General features: G+C 48.6%; 1 long non-coding RNA gene across 1 annotated transcript; it reads left to right on the top strand.

Annotated features, from left to right (window-relative positions):
• The first annotated feature begins 806 nt into the window (after positions 1–806).
• LOC138923171 (uncharacterized) lies at positions 807–12,481 on the top strand. Its single transcript, XR_011436408.1, has 3 exons — positions 807–886; positions 1,703–2,871; positions 12,387–12,481. It is a non-coding gene; the product is annotated as an uncharacterized lncRNA (long non-coding RNA).
• The last annotated feature ends 4,596 nt before the right edge of the window (positions 12,482–17,077 follow it).

Genomic DNA, 17,077 nt, shown 5'->3' on the forward strand with positions numbered 1-17,077 from the left:
GATACAAGCAAGACCCGGGACATTCGGGCAGTGCCCAATCCACTTTCCCCACCTCCCTCAAAACTGACTCACTGAAGACCCAGAGAAAGAAATCCATCCGGTGGCCTTGCCCTGTTGAGGAGGTGGGAGGCTCCCTCCTCACCACCACCACCTGGGCTCTTTCCGTCTATCACTTCTAGTGAGAGGGGGCAAAGCAACCTCTAGGACTTCCCCAATGGGCCAAGGAAGCAGAATGACAGCTTTCTATCCCTTTAAACTTAATTTCTGCCTTTGTTTCTACAGGTTTTGCTTGAACCAGAAGATTCATTCATTAAAATATTTGTGAGTGAATAAATAGAGAAGAGATATTAATACTTCCTCATAGGAGTTGTTGGGAAAATTCAACGAGACACCGTCCCTGGCACAAGCAGACACTTAATTAACGCTGAGTGCATTTGAAAAGTTCACAGTGCTGTGCAAGTACAAGATACTGTTACTTTCAAGACAAGGAGTCTTTCCAAATTGTTCCGTTTACAAATGTGTGTTTAGACACTCTGAGGAAAGAAGGCAAAGCCCCTTTTAAGAATTGTCCCCTGAGTTTGGCGGTAACCACTGGTAACCACGGGGAGGGTGAGGCTGGGCGTGGTTACCTTTTCTCTATTCCTTACAAAATAATGTATACTCCCAGGTAGAACATTAAGCGAGCAAAGGAGGCAGAGATGACCAGTGAACAGAGTCGCCACTAACGCAGTTTCCCAAAATGGGAGAGACCATCAGGGAGGGGAGGGAGCCCGCCGCATTCCATTCCTTTGTGACTCGTGGTTTATCTCTTATACCGGGTGGGGGAGTTGGGGGGACGGACACGACAGGGACAGGACACTTGTACAGATGGATTTGGTGCCACCAGGCAAGTGCAAGATAGGGAGCAGATAAAATTCCACTCAAAGAAATTAAGATAAACAGCTAGTTAAGGGATGGAAACCCCTGGGGGTGGGAAAGAGGCAGAGGGGAAAGACATCTATTTCCAGCTGCAGTGAAACAAAGGACATGATTCTCAGAGAATTTCTCACCCTGGTAAGGGAGAGCAGTTGGATTCCATTTAGTAAATCCAACCCTGGAGCGAGAGGGCATTAATAACCCTTGAATTCCCATAGAGATGCCCTTAGCCTGGGCAGTGGCTTTGAGTTTGCAATTACAAACTCAAGTGTGTGAGTTTTCAAATCAAATTAAAATTAGTGGTGCATCCCTTTATGCTGTGCTGATGGAAAATTCCAGTTCGATTATTGTTAGCAGGGTCTTCCCTCTTCTAAGGGTGCCCAAGAGCCTGAAAGGCTCACTTTGGATCCAGAAAACAAGGGAATGAGCCTTTGAGCTCCTTGCTACTCAGATGTGGCCTGAGGACAAGCAATGTCAGAGTCCCTGAGGAGCTTCTTGGAAATGCAGAATGTCAGGGCCCACCTCAGGCCTACTGAATCAGAATCTGCATTTTATCAAGATTCCCAGGTGATTCCCAGGCACTTTAGTGTTTGAGAAACACTGTAGACTAACCTTAAACACTCCTGGAGGCTGACAGGGTGGTGCCTTCAGTGGGTCCAAGGAGCTGGGTTCCTGGGGTCCTGCCTCCCTAAGGGAGCCACACAGCAGCCACTACCCTCTGGAATTCTGCCAGTTCCTTCCAGTACCTATCCACCCACCGCCCTCTTCCTTCTTCCCTTTCTTTCAGCACTACTCCCTCAATCAACTCAGGCTTTCAACCAACAAAAGCCTGAAAGACGAGTTGTCTACGACTTCTGGTTTCAGCCTGCCTTCACCAACACCCCCTGAGGCGACAGAGCACAAAGGCAGGGCTCTCTGCTCTCCACCAGGGATAGAGGACGGCGGGATGGGGAGGGGAGATAAGGGGAAAAGGAAACCTAGCAACAGAAAATAACATCTCAATCCATTATCCTGCCGCACTTGTAATTCTTTAACTCTTGCTCCCAATTATATCTGGATTTAAGAGTGCAAAACAAAGGCTCATGCTGTAATTTTAATGGACTTGTTTTTATAGGAAAAAAGTGAGTCTCAGAATCCTAGAAATGATTTCTTCTAAGACTCACAGGATTTAATAAGCTCCTAGCTTAAGGATTAAACATTTTTTTTTAGCATCAGCGTAACGTGACTCGCGCTCCCCTTCCAAGTGGAGAATCCCATTGTACAAAACAGAAAGGGAGCTGCTTTGGTTGTCAGGTTGGGGCACAGAACTCCTGCTGGATGGTTTCCTCACTCCATCCCTGTCGCAGTCCCTGCAGTGGCTCAAGCAGACCGGAAGGCTCAGTGGAGCATGGGGTGAAGAACCAGCCTCAGCCCACCCTCCACCCCACACTGAAAGCCTCTTCGTGGCTTCCCTTCACCCACCTCTGATCACTCCCTTCCTGAGAGAAGTCTCACAGGCAGCCGACCCATCGCCCAGCACCACCCAGGACGGGAAAACACTTCCTATATGATTGACGACCCCAATGTGATTCCCCGTCACTCACCCACAAGTCTCAGTTCTGCCTAAGAGACCACAAGGAACAGGTCTACGTCCTCTTTCACATGAGTTACAGAGCATATCTCTCCCTGGAGCGTCTTTTCCAGATGAAACAGGCACTTAAACCTATGATAAGTGGGTAAATGAATGAATAAATGAAGAAGCAAACATAGGAAGGAGCAGATTGGAGGTGGAAAAGGAAGGAAGAGAAAGAACAACTGAATGAAACACTCTCGTCATTCTCTTCTGCACACTCTCTAGCTTGAAAATGGTTCTCTTAAAAAGTGACATGTGTGAGAAAATTGTAGCTTTTGGAACTGAACACAATTCTCCAGAAAGACCTTAACCAAGTGTTTTTCCTACTGTTGGCGGTAACCCATGTAAGTAGTTAAAAGCAATTTAGTGGCTCTCAAACATCATTTTGCTTAATGAAAAAATAGAACAGAAAATACCATAGCTCATCAACCAGGACTTAGGTTAGGAATTGTTTGGAAACCTTTTTTCCAGTTATATATACACATGTATGTATATATATGTAGGAATGTGTGTACTGGGTCTTGATCTAAAATGTATTTCTTGGTGTGGGTCACAAGTCAGACAATGAAAGCCAATGCTCTAACCCTATGAATTAGGCATCAGTGTTATCCTCATTTTCAGATGAAGAAAATGAGAACACAGATCAATTATTAACTTACCTAAGGTCACTCAACTAGTAAATGGCAGAGCTGAGACGGGAATGGGATGGGGGTTGGAAGATGGGAGGCAGTCTCATTCCAGAGCATGAACTTTGAACCTCTCCCCTCCACGGCCTCTAGAATAGAAATGGCCATGCCACGCAGGCAAGTAGAAGGTAGTGCAGGACCAATCTCAGGACCAGGGGACATTCAGTAGGGTTTTACTCTCACACGTTAGACACACATTCCCTTCCTCCGCACGGGGCACAGAACAGACACCAGTGAGCATTAGTGGAAAGACCACACTGTGGCCCTTGGGTGGATGCTCTGGGTCATAAAGGAGGCAGAGTCCCACCCAACAGAATCAATTAATTCCTTCTACCCTGGGTAGAGGGGTTCAATTAGCCATGTGAAGGCTAGGCTACCCTAAGATTTGGTCCGTATTTCCCCATTAACCCTCAAAGATACGTGTGAAAGACATTTCAAAAGCCTCATTAACAGCATAATTGACCTCAGTGCCAGCGGTGCCTGACAAGGAACTCGGTCCCTCCTTATCCATGTCACATATTCTAAGAGATTCTTGATGTCTCATTCTCCTGGACAAACTTTAAAACCTTTATAGATCCTAAGTGCTTTATTGGACAAATACTATCACCCTCTCTCAAACGTATATTATCAATAACCATCGCCTCAGGATGTCTCATCTTCACCACTTAAGTGCCCCAAGACGACTCCTCCATTTCTGACCACAAGACAAATTTTGGCAGCACTCCTGAGTCTACTCTGCTATAAAAGGAAGCCTATAATTTTGATATGTTAGGAGCTGGGGTGTGGTGGATTCCAGAACCTGCTTGATGAACTCTCTCCTTTCTTCCTCAATGCAGTTCTTGTAACAGCAAAGTCTTATTTTTAAATTCTGAATCTGTGGTCCTTTTCCCACAGCGTGCTCTGATCACCCTTCCTACAGGGGAAATCTGGAGAATTAGGCATGCCTTGACCTAAACGAACCCATCTTGGCTCCCAATAATCCCTGCTTAGAAAAGGAACTTCTGGAATTTTGCCTAGGATTATCATAAGCTCAATGCACCATATTTTTCCCCTGCTCACACTGAGGCAGTGTTTTTTTTGGTTTCCTTCCTGGCACCTCTCCCCTCCCCAGAAGGGCCCCTGAATGACCCATCTCTGCCTGGAGGGGCCTCAAATAGCAACGGCAGGTGGGGGCAGCCAGGTCTCAGCCCAGCCTGGCCTTCTGCTTCCTGTTAGGCAGGATTGTTCTACTTCTCTGGTTTGATGTGCTTTCTCCCTGATAGAGAAGGCAGGGTCCTTTGGATTATATTCCATTCTATAACGTTCAGTTCTGTCCTATAAACATTAAGCTTGCACCTTATTTTCTCTCTCTTGCTCTGAATGGGTTCAGAAAATCTCTCCCACCTTCTTTAGGTCTCAGCGTCTCAGGGAGGTGGGCCTCAGGCACACCTAGGAAGGGCCTATCCTTTCAGGGATCCAAGCCAGAAACCTCAGGCTGGCTCTGAGGACCCAGAGCAAGGGAGGAGTGGTGGGCAGGCCAGGGCCCTGGCCAAGGCATGGTCTGTAGGAGCGAAGGCCACCAGTCATTACCAGGGGAAGATGCAGATCTACGTCAAGGAAAGTGCATGAGCTTGGGAGTCACACAGGTCTGGATGGGGAATTCTGGACAATTTCTCCCTCTCAGAGTTGTTGGGAGGATTAAACGAGATCATGTTTGTTAACCCTCGGAGTCTGGCATATAGTAAAGATTTAACAAATTGCAGTTAATATGGTTATCATTACTACTATTGTTATCCAAAGAGCTCTGGTAATCCCAAACTCTCCCGGGAGCCTTCAGGGCCTGTCCATGACTTCCCTGCCCACAGGAGCTCCTCCAGCACACAGACACAAGCCAGGGCAGGCTGGATTCACTGTAGCCCCGCTTCCCAGTTACCTAATTATAAGTCAGCCTTCTTAGATCTCTATCTCCACAGATTTGGGCAGGGACCTCACGCAGCCATACTCGTGTTAGAGGAGGAGCACTGGGCCTGGAGGACACAGGCTGGGGTCCCGTCCCAACTCTACCTCCTGACTCTGCTGAGCCTTGATTTGCTCACTTGCCAAATGAGTATAAGAACAGAACCTGCTTCATTGGATTGTTGTGAAGGTTATTATGGGGAAGTGACTAGCTTGGGACCTGCTACAAAGTAGGGACTCAAGCAAGTTTGCTAAATTTCAACTCAGCTGAGTGCCTGGCCTCCTTCTAAGAAATAAAGGAGGCAGACATCCTGGAAAGGGAATGAGGGGCCAAGGAGAGGGTGGGTGTCTTGGAAATGGAGACTTTTTTCCTCAATAACTCACTGGCAGTTCCTGGCAGAGAATCTGCTCCTGTGAGATTCTGGCTGGGCACGTGGTGTAGAGGGAAAGGGGAAGAGAAGAAGAGAGGAATCACAGAGATGATAGAGATGAGCCACTTCAGGAAGCACAGAGACCAATGTTCCATGACTGGTCAGTGGAGAAGCTGAGACTGGAACCCAGGATTGTCTGACTCTAAAGCCTGTACCCTTTCAACTTCCAGAGGCTCTCTAGGGGGAAGGCATGGCCTTCCAATGGGCCCTGTGAATGACCCTCTCACTTTCCAGATGTATCAAATAGACATTGAAAGCCCAGGGTTACCTGGTGTGATCCCAGTTCCCAAAAGTTGCTCAGGTTGCTGTCAGACTGTGATGCAAAACTAAGAAATTCCAGCCAACTCAGTGGGGAGCTCCCGAGGAAAGATTACTGTCAGAAGCATCCACATTGGACAGAAACGGGCAGATCCTAGGACCCATGTGTTTCTCATTGGCTGGGAGCTGCCCAGAGAGTGCAGTCTCACCCTGAAGGCTCTGCCGCTGGAACCCTCACTGCACCCCTCACAGCTGAATGGCGAGTTCTTCAATGCAGGGAGGTCGGGGTAGCGCACCTCCATGGCTCCCACCGTCCAGCTCTGCCCTGCATGGATGCAGTTCTCCAGGCTTCCAGTGAGCTCTCTTCCTGAAGACTTAGACGAGGGAGGTTGGTGGGACACACTACAGCTCCCATCACTGCAATTGATCTTGGAACTTCGGCTGGTGCTCATCATCTTGCTTCTCCACTATCCATTCTAAATTCCTCCCCACCTGCCAAGCTATCACCCTGGCAGGTCAGGTCATGTGACCCAAACCCCCATTCCTCATCCCAGAACCTGCACTGTGATTCTCCCTGTAGGGCTGCCACACACGTCACACCACATCTTCTACACTGGCATCTCCAACACCACAATCTGCTGGATTGTATGGCCCAAGTGGCAGGGCTGCTTGCACTGCAGCACGGACTTGACTTTCTGCCCTTTCCTGCTCTAGGCCCCACTCTGGAAGCCTTTCATGTCACCCCGTGTACGGACTGGAGCAATGTCCATAGGTACGCAACGGGTACCTACAGAACCGAAAAAGGTCTAACAGACACTGTGCTTCCTTCTTTATGGTGGTACAAGCAAAATGCAGCCATTTGTCTTTTGCTTTGAATGGGATGTCCCAGCATGCCTCTGATCCCTGGACCCCTAAAATCTTTCCTGGTGTGACAGGCTTGTGAATCTTTGTAAGGCTTATCTCCCACCCTCTGGAACACGTGTGTCTTATCAAGGCCTCCAGTGTGCTAGCCACCTCTTGCTCATCCTCCTGGTCAGTATGATGTCATCAATGTCATGGATCAATGTGATGTTCTGCAGGAAGTCCAGGCGGTTTACAACTCTTTGGGCTATATCATTGACAAGGAGCAAGAGAATTAACACAGCCCTGGGATAAAACTATGAATGTATGTGGTTGTCCATTCCATGTAAATGTGAACTGTTTCTGATCTTCCTTCCTGATTGGGATAGAAAATAGCACATTTACCGAGTCAATAGTGGCATACCATGTACCTGAAGCCATATTAATCTGCTCTAGCAAAGACCCTAGACCAGCATGGCAGCTGCATTTGGGGCTACTATTTGGTAAAGCTTTCAGTTGTCTACAGTCACACTCTAGGATCCATCTGGTTTCTGCAAAGACCAGACTGATAGATTAAACGGAGATATGATAGGGACCACCACTGCAGCATCTTAAGATACTGAATAATAGCATTAATATCTGCCATTCCCCCTAGGATACTATATTGTTTTTGATTTACTATCTTGGTGAGGAGTGGGAGTGTGGAGAATAGAGGGTGGAGAGGGAAGGAAGGAGAGGAGGAGAAATTCAGAGGCTCCCACTTGGCCTTCTCCGCTATGGTAGTTCTTACTGCACAGATCAAGGACCCAGCGTAAGGATTACTCTATCTGCTGAGTATGTCAAATATATATTCAGAGATCATAGGAATGAGTACTGAGTGGTCTCACATCCTCAGTAGATCCACTGTAAGCTGCACTCTGGACAAGACTCCATTAATTATTACTTGGTCCTCATATGTAGGTCCACAATGATGCTTCAGGTTTCTGGGTATCAATGTCAACTCAGACCCTGGATCCAATAGTCCTAGAAATGTCTGGGTATTCTCATTTTCCCAGTAAACAGACTCTGAGTAAATGTCTATCAATTCCTTTGGGTAAGGGCTGGGAAGATCCTTATAGTGTATTCTTGCCAAGGAATATGGAGCACAGTCCTTTCTCCTAGAGACCCAGGCACATCTTTAGTTGACAGGTTCTCCCTTCTCCTAACACAAGGATCTAAAAACTGGATCAGGTCCAAGAATTGGGCAAGGGATGGGGACATTTCGTTGGGCAACCACCCTAAACCTCCTGCTTAAATGTTCTTCTTTCTTTTCATGTTACCCTTACCGGTTTCACATCTATTTTGCCTGTAGAGATGCCTTATCCTAGTAACCATTTCCACAGCTCTCTGCAGGTCAAGCTCCCTTGGATGCCACCCCAACTTTGCTGGGTTCACAATAACTATGACCTGGCTTTTATAGGAGCCATCACCCTTATCCTACCAATAGGCCAAGCTCTGTGACTGTCTCTTCTACCATCATCTCCTCTTGCAGAGGAGAGAGCCACCATTGAACTTAATGACACTGGTGTCCTCTCACCAGCACTCTCCTGATGAACTTGGTGAATTGTCTTCTCTGGGACTTCCCATGGACTATCATCCTCTGATGGGTCTTCTGGCCGCTCATAATACGTCCAATCTAGCGTGTCCACGTCCCTGAGCCTTTTAATCCCTTTCTCCACCATTTGCCATGGCAATACAGGCATTTCTGTCATTTTCTCCAGGCTTCTAGGAGCTTCCTGAGCAGCAAATTTGCACTGTCTCCTGGGGTCCTTGCCAGAGAGTTAAATCCCATATCTCCAAGCAAAAAACCTCCCCTTATCCAGTGATCTGTTCTGCATCCCTTGAGCCAGCATCCTTAAAATACAATCTAATGCATAATTCTTGCAGTTCCTCTGGGGTATGGTCCCTTTCCTCCCATACAAGACCCTGGCTGGGTCATGGTGCAACTTAGCTCTAGCTATCAGCCTGCTGGCCAGGAGAAGAGATGGGGGCAGACACTGGAGAAAAGCCCTATTGCCTGGTGGGGGAGAAGCCTCTGCAGTGTCTTCCTCCACGTGGGGAGTGCTATCTCTTGTTAGCGAGGGGTGGGCCACTTCTGCATGCTCTGATAGTGCAGAGTCTGGGGGCCCAAAATACACAGGTGTCCCATCCCACGTGTCCCCATCCTATATGTCAGGTCCCAGGTCTTTCCCAGCCAGAGCCCTGATCTTAGCATAGCCGACTTGCCTCAGCTGAGCATTCTATCATCTTTGAAGTTCCATGCTATTAAACACTGATTTTGATCATAAGCCTTTTCTGCTCTCCCTGTGCGGGAGATAAAGGCCCATTTGTAAGCTACGCAAAAGCCCCTTCACTAAGTTTTTGTTTTTTTCAGAGATCTTCAGCTTTTCATTATCTCTCTGAAGGATCAGTATAACTTATGGAACTTCATACAGAGAGCTAATTCCATTGCCCTTGTATGCATTGTCCTCTGTGCTTTTCCAGCAGTTAAAGCATTGCGTGACTAGAGTGTTCCCGCCACTGGAACATTCTTCCAAGTCATTACCAATGAAAGTTCTAGCAACTGAGCTGCCTCCTTGTACCCAGGACTATGGTGCCCTACATAACCTTGAGGATGGGGTCTCCATAGACAGCTGGGTAGCAAGTGATCCAATAAACATATCCATTTTACCTTCTGTGCCAGTTTTGGTCCTTCAGGAAGCAGGCACTGTCAAGGAGTTATGAGGAGATAACACCTGTGAAAGACAAGGGGGAGGACCAGGATTAGGCTTTCTGATTGTGATGCAGATCTGATAACGTCTCTGTCCCACTGGTCGGGAGCTGCCTGGGGAAAGCATATCTACCCAAAGGTGCTGCAGCGAAAGGGGGTCCATAACGTGTTCTGGGTAGCTTGTTATGGGCTGAATTATGTCTCTCCCCACCCCCTAATCAAAAGATATGCTGAAGTCCTAAAACCCAGTACCTCTGAAAGTGACCTTATTTGGAAAGTGTTATAGCCGATGAAATTAGTTAGGATGAGGTCACGTTGGAGTAGAGTGGGCCACTAACCCAATGTGACTAGCGTCCTTATAAGAAGAAGGCCATGTGAAGACAGAGTCATGCAAGGAGAATGCCACATGATGACGGAGCATTAGAGTAATGCGTCTAGAAGGCAAGGAAGGCCTGAGGCTACCAGAAGCTGAGAGAGGGGCATGGAACAGATCTCCCCTAGTCCTTTCAGAGGGAGTGTGGCCCTGAGGACTCCTTGATTTCAGACTTCCAGCCTCCAAAACTATGAGAAAATACATTTCTGTTATTTGCGCCACCCAGTTTGTGGCACTTTGTTAGGCAGCCCTAGGGAACTAATACACAGCTGAATAGCAAGTGGGTTTTTGAAGGCAGGGCTGGGTTGTGCTCCTCCATGGTTGACGCAAATCCCAAACTGGTGACAAAGCCCACATTCTTACCTTCCCCAGGAGGCCCATGAACTGAAGAGAGAGAGGATCGAGGCCCTGCCCCTTTCCTATGAAAGTCCCCCACCACCACCTCCCCTCTGCGCTGGTCCTCTGCTGTGTGGACTCAAGGACTGGGGTCACGGAGACGTCGGGCAGCCCGGCTGGATGAGAGAAGCAAGGCCCTAAGGGGCCACAGCAGCTCATCTGGCCCTACCACTTAGGTGACAAGGAAGGAGCTTGATCTGCCATCTCTCAGGGTTGCCCCCTTCTAGGCCCAGCACCTCTGGGGAAGACCCTGCTATAGCCTCTACCAGCCTACACACACACATATTTGGGGGAAGGAAGTGTATGGTTTTCATCAGATTTTTGAAGCTATCTCTGACCACCCCTTCAAAGATGAGAACCCCTGGCTTATTCCAAATCTTCCTCTCAACGAACATCTCTTCTCAGCTCTGCACTGGACTCACTGACTTCCTCCCCTCCCTACAACCCCAGAGAATTGCCCTTTGATGACACCATGGGGCCAGGTTCCATCTTTCTCTAAAGAAGACTTTGACCACCTCTCCCACGAGGCTTGCCTGGTGCCTCTGGAGTTTACACAGACAAAACTCCATCCACTTGAAGTCTCCATGGGCTGGAAGTGCCGGGTGGCTGAAATGGGCAGCCTTTGTGACTAGAAAAGACTGACAGGCCTTGAGGAGCCTTTGGGGATAGTTTGAAGAAGCAGGGAAGGAAGCCCCTGTGTCCTGAGTTCCCACTCTGTGCCAGGCCGGGTGTGAGTCCTTTCCTCCCTGTGATCTCATTGTCATTGGCCCCATTTGTATGTCAGAAGTCATGGGCTCAGAGAGAAGGGAATGGCTCAAGGCCACCCAAGTACAGAGTGATGAGGCTAGACTTGACCCAGATCTCTTGCTCCCTAGCTTGATAGCTCCCTGCCTTCTCTGGAATCATCCATACGGAGAAAAGCCTGGAATACTGCAACGATTCATCTCCCACTTTGATTCAAATAGAATTAAGTTTTCCCTGAAGTTCTTTGGATGTATTTACTAAACTTATTTTTCTGATGTCAGGGAAAATTGTGAGAAAGACTTTGACATGGGCATAAGAGATTACTAGGTGTCCTGTCTAGAGTTCTCTTCCAGGTCATCTGCACATTTCATTTTCCATGAGGTATTTTACAACTCTCTAAGTTGCAGAAAATTGATAATAATGCAAATTATTCTTTTCCATAGAAATGCAAATGGCTTGCATCCAGTGGAATGCAATTGATTATGGCTCCACGGATAGACCAATTTAGTAAATATCCTTAAATACATCAGCATTCTTATGACCTACATATGTAAGGTTCTTTCAAGTCTCCTTTGAACCAGTTGTGCCATTTTACTAGTTCCCTCATTAATTGATGAGTTAACTGACACATGTTTGTTATACATTTGTAAGTGAGTGGGAAATTCATACTTATTGGGTGACCTTGGCTCTGACTCAAATCTGTTACTCATCGCCTGACGTGTGACAAGGTTCAAGAGGTGGGCCTTTGTATTACCCAGAACTAGCTTTCTAAGATCTTTCAGAGTCCATAAAGGGACATTCTTTTCCTTTTGTTCTTTTCTTTATTTTTATTACTGTTTCCTATATTCTTAATATTTATTCTTGTATGTATCATAGGAAGGGCCATGAGCACAAATCTACCTGTGTCTCTTAGTGGAAAGACATGTGTCATAGCCAAGGCCACACAGGAGACATTTATTGACACTGTCACCTCCTCTGTTTACTCACACTCCAAGGACAGACTATAACTCAGCAGGATGGGAAGGAGGTTCGAACTCCTTCTTGGACACGCGCTCTGATAACAGGAAAGGCTGTTGCAGGCTCCAGGACTGATAACCTCCTAGGCCAGTGTGAGCCAGACAGTCCGGGAGCTGAGCAGAGTGGGCAACTCTGACCAGACTGAGGATCCACCAATGCCTGAAAGATGATGTTGTTTGGTCCCCGTTGGTCCCCTGCAGGGACCCAGCCTGACCTGAGCCCTGGAGCAGGAAGGAAGTCATCCTGAAAGCCAGAGATCAGGATGGTTCCCTGAAGCTGTGGTCTGCAAAGCTTTTTGATCTCATACCATTATTGGTTAAAAATAACCCAAGCATCAATATCTGTGCATTTTATTTCTAAATTTTATATTTGTTTGTATCAAATAGTAATAAAGCTCAATAACTTTTTTGTTCTGAAAACGCACATAAAGAGAAGTTCTTCCTGCAGCCTAGCAGATCGCCTCGCACCCCTACTTTGGAGACCATGACACCCAGAAGGAGCTCACCATCACCGCACAGGAGGGAGGTGAGCACGCAGGGAGCTGGTAGCCTGGCTCCACCACTGACGACTTAGGACAAGCTGTGTCTCCTCTCTGGACCTGAGTTCCTCCATCCATTTAAAATCGGGATTATAATACCCATCATTGTCACGCCTCCCTTACAGTTTTAGCGTAAACACCAGCTTACATGAAAAGTGCAAAGTACTATTTATCTGCTGTGGGGTGTCATTTCCAGGAGACTGAAATGCTGGCGCTTTTTGTTTTTGTTTTTTTAACAGCAGACAAAGCCTTTTGGGCCAGAACGAAAGTTCAGGTCTAAACAAGGAATACCCCCCAGAGGGTAACACCTGGACTGTATCGGCCCACCAGAGCAAAGCCACACCAAGTTCCTGCAATCAGATCCTCTTCCAAGGCTACCTCACGTTGATGTGAGAGGATCCTGGAGGGGAAAGAGGGATGGAATCAGGGCCCCAAAATAAATGTAGTTGACTTCTCTTCGTTGCCTCCAGCAATACCTAAAATTTTGTAGTGATGTTATTTGCTAAAAGTAATAATGCTAACCACTACTACTTATCGAGCACTCGGAATTCTAAGTTCTGCACATGTGTTATTTCACTTAGTTTTTGAAATAATACCAGGGGTAAAGCGTTATTATCCCACTTTACATATGGGGCACCTGAGACTCAGAGACATTAAATAAGTTGACCAAAGTCACCTGACTGCTAAGTGGCAGAGCCAAGTTTCACGTCCAGGTCCTCTGGCCCCAAGGCCACCTTCTCTGTGACATTCCAGCACACCATGCTGCCTTCCTCCCTGGGCACCTCCATCTTTGGTGACTCAAGGGGATGATGCCCTTCTGTCAGTCTCCAGACTTACTCAGAGATGGAGGGCCGAGTGGGCCACGAACAGCTGTGGAAAAACCCTGGGACCAAGGAAGGCCACCAGTAGCCCCTAGTCACGCCTAAGATAAAGGGAGCTGAGGCTGGCACAGCCACTTTCACGATAGCCTCAGAGCTTGCAGCTAGGGAGCATTTAAATTCATTCAAACTCCGGCCATTCTTCCATTGACCTCTCAAACTGAGGCCCACAAAGGTTATGCATCCTGTTTGGGAACCCGCGTGGTTGGCTAGGTGATAAGGAAGGCAGAAGCTGCTGCAGTTGTCAGGAACACCAGCCTTCCAATCCATCTGCGGTTTGAATCCCCGTCCTGCCACTTGTTTGCTGTGCCTTTCTTAGCAAGCAGCTTTATCTCTCGGAGTCTTGGTTTCCCTATCAGTGAGATAGCACCTACATCATGATTGCTTTGCAGTTCATTCCTTTATTCATTCAACAAATATTAGGTTGAGCCATATGACATTGTGGATTTTTGACCATTTTACTCACAAAAACAGCAATTTCATATGGTTCAGCTTTTGTATTTCTTGAGTGCTGTATTAGGGTTCTCCAAAGAAACAGAAACAGGTTATATACATAGAGAGAGAGAGATTAAGGAATTGGCAAATTCCCTATATTTAAATAGGCTGGCAAAGCTGAAATCTGCAGGACAGCTGGCAGGCTGGTGGCCTGGAAATTCAGATAAGAATTGACATTGCAATCTTGAGTCCAAATTTTATAAGCCAGAAAACTCAGGCACGGTTTCTATGTTGAAGTCTTGAAGCTGAATTCTTTCTTCAGGAAATGTCAGTCTTTGCTCTTAAGACCTTCAATGGATTGGATGAAGCCCACCCACACATTCTGGAGGGTAATCTGCTTTACTTAGAGTGGGGGCGGGGAGTAGGCTAGGTGGCCATGAAAGTTCAGGGCTCTGGGAGGCACGCCCGCAGTGTGGTCAGGGTGACTTCACTGAGAGCATAAGATTTGAGCTATGGCTTGAGGGAGTGAGGGGTCAGCCATGCTAAGGTGTTCTAGGCAGAGGGAACAGTGTGGAGACGGTAAGGCCAGAGCATGCCTGATGCGTTCTAGAACTGAAAGGAGGCCAGTGTAGCTGGAATGGAGTGAGCGAGGGGAGAATGACAGGACATGAGTCGGAGAGGTCTTGTAGGGTCTTGTAGGCCATTGTCAAGTGAGAAAACAAGGGTTAAGTCAGAGACACATTCACGTCAGTGCCCAGCATGGTGTCTGGCAGAAGGTAGGAGCCATCATCCTTCTTGGTGACCTAATTCCTTGAGCACAGGCCAGTGGACTCTGGGTTAGTGCTCTTCCCTCCCCATCTCTTAGATTCTGTGGCCTGGATTCCAGTTTTACCCACTTCATTCCCCAACAGGAATTTCGGGAGCCAGTGGACCACCACAACTGCCTGGAGGTCCAACAGCACCTGCCATATATGTGAGAGAGCCAGGACCCACCATGAGAGGAGGCCAGGAATACCCTGGGCACGCCAGGCCCAGGAGAGACCGGCCCGAGACGTACGGACCACTGCTCTCACTGACGTCTCAACCCTGACCCGCCTGCCCAGGCCAGCCCACAGCCCAGGCCAGCTCTGTCCCAGGCTTTGTTCCTGAGTCTCCAAGGCCCCTCTTCCTGCCAAACAAAGCCCCCAGCCCCCGCCTGCCGCCCAACAGGCACCTGGGGCCTCCGGGCCTGGGAATCAAAGCCTGTTTTGCAAAGGAGGCCCTGTGTTTGGAGAAACACCCATCCCCTGCTGCCCAGCCCTTCAAAGAACCCGCATTGTTCTGCACTGAGAAGGCGCCTCCTGACGCGAGGGCAGGGCCGGGGCTGACGCGGGTGCACCTCTGATCTCAGGCCAGGCCCCCCACGCCACTCGGGGGGGACGCAGGGGCCAAGCCAGGAGCAGTCTGTCCTCATGGCACTGTGCCCCTTTCCCATCCTCTGCCCACCTGAGCCCCCATCCCTTGTGTCCTGGCTGAGGTGGGGACCTGGTGGCCCAGGCCCTTCCACCTGCCCAGACAGCGAGGCGGACTAGAGGGGCATCAGGACAAGAATTGAGGTAGACGCCATAGGGCCTGCCAGGGCGAGCGTGTCAGAGGCACCATGAGAAAGATGCCTCGTTCCACCGATTATGAGACTGAGGCCAGAGAAGAGATGGAACTGAACCCAGAGCCTAGCTCAAGCTGGGGGAGGACTGGGACCTCACCCCACACCCGAGTAAGGATAGGTCCAGACCAAAACCAGACCTTCTGACCTGAAGTCTGGTGCTTTTTTTTTTTAAAGAAATATTTCATATGTACTTTTTTGCCCCCAGCATTGTTTTCATTGCAACTTAACTTTGGGTAGACGTAAATTTTACTTTAGATAAATCCTCTTAACAGAGAGTAGGGGCCACAGAACTGGGCATGGGGCCCCCGTGGGTCCTCTCCCTCAGAGGTTCTCACTCTTCTGCTCCTGTTTTTCTTCCCCTGCTGTCCCCACAAAGCCCAGAGGTGGCGTGTTACCCCTCAGCCTCACCCCTATTGTACTGAGGTCTCTCAAGGCACAGAGATGCTAAGTGACCTGCCCAAGGTATTACAGGAAACCAGGGAGAAGCCAAGACTCAGAATCACATCTCAGGTGCTACTTCCGCACTCTTTTTTCCTCCAACTACACTCATGAGGCTGTTGCCACAGTGACCCCATTGCCAACATTTACTTTGCAGTCCAGGGTAGTGCTTAAGAGTAAGGGCTCTGCCATCAGACAGACTCAGGTCCAGTCACGGCCCCTGCACTGCAGGGCCTTAAGCCAACTCACCCATTCTGAGCCTCAGTTTCCTCCTCTGTCAAACAGAAATGACCACAGCCGCCAACCTTAGAGGCTATTGTGAAGGTTAACGCAGGGTCCAACAGCACCTGCCGTATGTGTGCGAGAGCCAGGACCCCCCATGAGAGGAGCCAGAAATTCCCCGGGGGGCGGGGGACCAGCCTCAGTGAAGGTATGAAAGTTCCCTAGCACATAATAATGCACACTCACTAAAGATTATCGCGATAATTATTATTGCTCCTACTTTCACTGTTTGGAGGAGAAGGAAAGGGAGGGGCCAGGGTGAGGAGTGGCGCTGTCTCTTTGTGTGAGCTGCTTCCTGACGCACAGAGCAATTCCTTCCTGCGGGCCAAAGGGAGAAGGAAGGGGCAGGCGGGGAAGGGGGTGCAGAGAGAGACTTCTGATCTCCAGCCTGGGATTCTCGCATTTCACCTACTTGGCCTTCTGGGCACCAAGTGTGACCTTTTGACAGTCGGGATGTTGCTGTCCTGGTCGTCTCCGTCAAGCATCTCATAACCATCCAGGTCACGTCCAGCCCTAGATTCCTGGAAAATTCCACAAGACTGTTTGGGGAGGTCGTATGGCAGCGTAGAAACTGTGCTGACACCTTGAGCAAGCCACTGAACTGCTCTGAGACTTGCTGGAGAGACCGGCAAGCACAGCGGCTAGGGGCTCCCATCCCATCCCTCCCACTGCTGGCTGTGTGAGCTTGGGCAAGTCCCTCAACCTCTGTGGGTCTCAACTCTTCTTCCACTAAACTGAGATAACAATAGCCATACGATAGCATGATTTGGGATATTCTATGTGCTGTATTTGCCAGCCCTTAAATGGTGCAAGGTGACGTTATCCAAAAATGTGCATAATGCCTCCTATATAGCATATGGTATGTTACAGATGCTCAACACACTCTGGTTCCCTGTGGAGCCACA

This window comes from Equus caballus, chromosome 2 (genome assembly GCF_041296265.1).
Source record: "Equus caballus isolate H_3958 breed thoroughbred chromosome 2, TB-T2T, whole genome shotgun sequence".
Lineage (NCBI taxonomy): Eukaryota > Metazoa > Chordata > Mammalia > Perissodactyla > Equidae > Equus > Equus caballus.